At 36.3% G+C, this 5156-nt stretch overlaps 1 pseudogene; it reads left to right on the top strand.

Moving 5' to 3' along the window:
- The first annotated feature begins 251 nt into the window (after positions 1–251).
- LOC125813518 (uncharacterized) lies at positions 252–4952 on the top strand (annotated as a pseudogene).
- Positions 4953–5156: the final 204 nt, after the last annotated feature.

Below are 5156 nucleotides of genomic sequence, written 5' to 3'. Positions count from 1 at the left end.
TTAAGGACGTTGAATGTTTTAAGTCCTATTTAAAGAAGAATGTTGAATCCTCCCTCGAGAAATCTAGATTATTCTCAACGCTGTGCGTATTATTCTTATTCCCCAGGTACAATATAGAGAGATGTTAGTACTTGAAAAGGGCAATTCAAGATTTGATCGATACTCATCGAATTATAGGTGAAAGCCCGAATGGACCAAACATCAATAAAAATCCATTATCAAGGCATACTGAAACAAACATGTTAGAGATGATGAATGGTTGCGAAGAATTTGCAGTCCCATATAAGCCAATCCTTAGGGTTGAAACTAGCATAGAAAATTTGGCGAATGTTTTTGACTTGACCAAAACGATGCCTTTAGGGGTGGAAAGGACGTCGGAAAAGTTGAGCCTGTCAAACAAACCCATCCTAACTATGAAAGGATAACTTGAAGATGTTTGGGCAAGCCAAAGAGAGGCAAGATTGGTTGTTACAAGAGAGCCAAACAAGCCTATCTTGATCGTGCAAGGAATATTCCACCAGTGATCATTAGGCCAGTATACCAACTTCCAATGACTAACCCTAAGGTTGTCCCTTGGAATTATGAGCCCACCATCGTAACGTACGAAGGGAAAGAAGTCAATGACGAAGGAGATAAAGTAGGAGGAATGAATCATTCAGGAAGATGTTATGCCCCAGCCGAATTAAGGAAAACTAAAAATGACCAAATGCCAGTTAAAATCCAGTCACTGAAGAAGAAGTAGAGGAGTTCTTAAGAAAAATGAAATTGTCAGACTATTCTATTGTGGAACAGCTAAGGAAATCTCCAGCCTAAATCTCTTTGTTGTCTTTGTTGATACATTAAGATGAACATCGTAAAGTTGTAATGAAGATTTTGAACGAAGCACATGTTGCTAATGAGGTTACAGTAAGTAAGTTAGAGAAGATTGCTGGAAAGACCTTTGAGGTAAACTGAATCACCTTTTCAGATGATAAGCTATCGGTGCAAAGCACGAGACATAACCAAGGTCTCCATATCACTGTAAAGTGTGAGCTTTCCTATGTAACTAGAGTCCTTATTGATGGAGGATCTGGGGTAAATATTTGTCCTTTGTCAACTCTACAAAAATTTGTCCTTTGTAAACTCTACAAAAAGCCAGTGTTTGGAGGCTAGCAAAGAATTGATCGACTAATTTCAGAATTTATATATCGAGGCCGATATGGTTGAAATCGAAGAAGGATCTAGTAATAGAGAGGTGAAATTCATTGGTCTTGATGTACAACTAAACAATTGGGAGGCCACTCCTCTCCCCATTAAGAATGAGTCTTGATAGTCTGTCTTGTTTTCCTTTATGTTATTCGATTTATTCAAGGGTTGTAATTCGGATTTTGTCTTGTTGTTTTATTTCAAAACTCTCTATCTTTCTTTTCAATAGGATGTAATTGTATTTTTATATCAGTCTAATATATTTATTTGTTTTCTTCTATACAGTTCTTTCTATGATAATTCTAGTGATATAACATGCATGCAAAAATTTTCATCAGATCTTAAAATCCAATCTAATATTCAACCTAATCCTAAAATAATAAGCCGAGATGTCAAATATGATGAGGACGAAGTATTTGAAAAAATAAGAAAGGATTTCAAACATTTTGAGAATAAATCAAACCCAAACATGAGTGAAAATGAGACAATAAATTTAGGAGATCATGGAAATATTATGGAGACTAAGATAAGTGTACATGCTCGACAACAAAAAGAAGATATAATCCAGGCTCTGTTTGATTACGAAGATGTTTTTGCATCGTCTTATGATGATATTCCTGGTTTAAGCACTGACACGGTGGTTCACAAATTGCCGACTTACCCTAAGTTTCCACCGGTCAAGAAAAAGTTGAGAAAGCATAAAACTGACATGAATGTAATAATTAAGAAGGAGATCACATAGCAACTTTAAGCCAAAGTCATTCGAGTCGCTCAATATCCTTTTTGTTTACCCAACATCGTACCTATTCCCAAGAAAGACGGCAAAGTTCAAATGTGTGTTGATTATCATAATTTAAACAAAGCAAGTCCAAAAGATGAGTTTCCTTTGCCCAACATCCATATTTTGTTTGATAATTGTGCTAAACATGAGATTGCATCTTTTGTGGATTACTATGCGGGTTGCCATCAAATTATTATGGATGATGAAGATGCAAAAAAAACATCTTTTATCACACCATTCGGTACATATTGTTATCGAGTCATGACATTTGGGTTGAAAATGCGGGGGAAACTTATATGAGGGCAATGAAAACCATGTTTCATGATGTGATGCATAAAGAGATCGAAGTTTATGTGGATGATGTGATCATTAAATCAAAAAAACAGTCAAATCATGTGCAAGACATAAGAAGATTTTTTGAAAGGCTCCACAGGTATAATCTCAAGCTTAATCCTGCAAAATGTGTATTTGGAGTACCAATAGGAATGATTTTGGGGTTTATAGTCAGTCGACGAGGTATCGAGTTAGATCTTTAAAAAATAAAAGCCATTATGGAATCGCCACCTTCGAAGAACAAAACTGAGGTTATGAGCCTTCTAGGAAGGTTAAACTACATCAGTAGATTCATTGCTCAACTCACAACAACTTGCGAACCCATTTTTAAGTTGTTAAAAAAGAATGCTACGGTCGAATGGACCGAAGAATGTCAAGAAGCTTTCAAATGAATTACGAGTTACTTATCAAATTCCCCTGTGTTGGTTCCTCCTGAGCCAGACATACCATTGATATTACATATGTCAGTCCTTGATAATTCTTTTAGTTGTGTATTGGGTCAACATGATGGCCCTGGGAAGAAAGAGCAGGCGATTTATTACCTCAGCAAGAAATTTACCGTTTATGAATCGAAGTACACCCTTATTGAAAGAACGTGTTGTGCCCTAACTTGGGTAGCACAGAAGTTGAAGCATTATCTTTCATCTTATACTACTTATCTCATTTCTCGTATGGATCCGTTAAAAATACATTTTTCAAAAGCCCATACTCACATGCAGGCTTGCGAAATGGCAAATATTACTCACAGAGTTTGACATTATCTATGTGACGCAGACCGCAATGAAAGCTCAAGCATTGGCAAATCATTTGGCAGAGAACCCTATTGATGAAGAATATCAACTACTTAAGAACTATTTTCCAGATGAAGAGATATCATGTATCGATAAAGTTATTCTCGATAACAACCAAGGATGAAAATTGTTCTTTGACGGTGCATCTAACAAGAAAGAAGTTGGAATAGCAACTGTTTTTATGTCTGAATCAGGGGAATATTACCCTATAACAACCCAACTTAGATTCTATTGTACTAATAATATGTTAGAGTATGAAGCTTTCATTTTTGGTTTGAAGTTAGATACTGACATGGGCATCCAAGAATTGTTAGTGTTAGGAAACACAAACTAGTTCATCAAATTCAAGTAGAATGGGAAACTTGTGACCCAAATCTCATACCATATCAATATTATTTACAAGATCTTTGTCAACAATTTGTTTTAATAAAGTTTAGACACATTCCTAGAGTTCATAATGAGATTGCAGATGCATTGGCCACTTTATCTTCGATGCTCCAACATCATGATGACGCTCATATCGATTCTTTATACATACAAATTCTCTATCAACATGCTTATTGCAACATGGTTGAGGAGGAATTTGATGGTGAACCTTGGTTCCATGATATTAAAACATATATTTAGTCTGGAGAATGTCTGTCGGATGCAACTAGTAAACAAAAAAGAACTATTCGACGACTAGCTAGCGTGTTTTGTTTAAACGGAGGCATACTGTACAAGACAACACCAGATTTGGGTCTTCTAAGGTGAGTAAATACTACAGAGGCTTCAACAATTATGATTGAAATACACTATGGAATTTGTGGACCACACATGAATGGGTATGTTCTAGGCAAGAAAATACTTCGAGTAGGTTATTATTGGCTCACCATGGAGCGAGACTCCATACAATTTGTTCGTAGGTGTCACGAATGTCCAATACACAGTGATTTAATACATTCTCTTCCCTCTGAGTTGCATGCAACGTCTATACCATGGCCTTTTGTGGCATGAGGAATGGATGCAATTGGACCAATAGAACCAAAAACATCGAATGGTCATAGGTTCATCCTGGTGGCCATTGATTATTTTACAAAGTGGGTGGAAGCAGTAACTTTCAAGTTAGTGACAATAATGGTCGTGGTGGATTTCATTCATTTCAACATCATCTGTTGATTCGGTATTCTAAAGGTAATTATTACCGATAATGCTGCAAATCTCAACAGTCGCTTAATGCAAGAGGTATGCAATCAATTTAAGGTTGAACATCGAAATTCAAATCCATATCGTCCAAAAGCAAGTGGGGCTGTAGAAGCTGCTAACAAAAATATAAAAAGATACTTCGTAAAATGGTGCAAGGTTCTCGACAATGGCATGAAAAGTTGCCTTTTGCTTTGTTGGGTTATGGCACTACAGTACATACGTCAGTAGGTGGCACCCCCTATTCATTGGTATATGGAACTGAGATACTTATACCTACACAGGTTGAGATTCCATCCCTTTGGATTGTCGTAGAGGCTGAAATCGATGATGATGACTTGATCATAACACGGTTGGAGCAACTAAGCTTGATTGATGAGAAACGATTGACATTAGTATGTCATGGACAATTGTACCAGAAAAGAATGGCACGAGCATACAACAAAAAAGTGTGTCCCAGATGTTTTGAAGAGGGTCAATCAGTATTGAGACGCCTTCATCCATACCATGCCGAAGTCAAAGGAAAATTTTCTCCAATTTGGAAATGACCATTCATTATAAAGAAGGTATTATCCAATGATGTTCTTTACTTAGCAGATATAGAAGGTAAAATGACAGAAATGACCGTCAATACTGATGCAGTGAAAAGATATTATATAAGATTTGATTTTCGATATTAAAAATCCTCATGTTCAGACTTGACATTTTAAAGGTTGATGTAATGGAAATCTTGGTCATGTGTCTAAGAATTAAGTTAAATGTTTCTACCTTTGTTGATGTTTAATTTGCTTCCTTGGCTCTTCCCACTTTTTGTTTTAAAGAATCAATCAACTTGAACTATGTTTGACGTGATTCTTGTTTTGGCAAGATACGTAGGCAGCCCT

Source organism: Solanum verrucosum, unplaced genomic scaffold (genome assembly GCF_900185275.1).
Source record: "Solanum verrucosum unplaced genomic scaffold, falcon-dt-bn FXZP01000134.1, whole genome shotgun sequence".
Lineage (NCBI taxonomy): Eukaryota > Viridiplantae > Streptophyta > Magnoliopsida > Solanales > Solanaceae > Solanum > Solanum verrucosum.
Note: the sequence above shows the minus strand (reverse complement) of the source record. Positions and strands in the feature narration are given on the sequence as shown.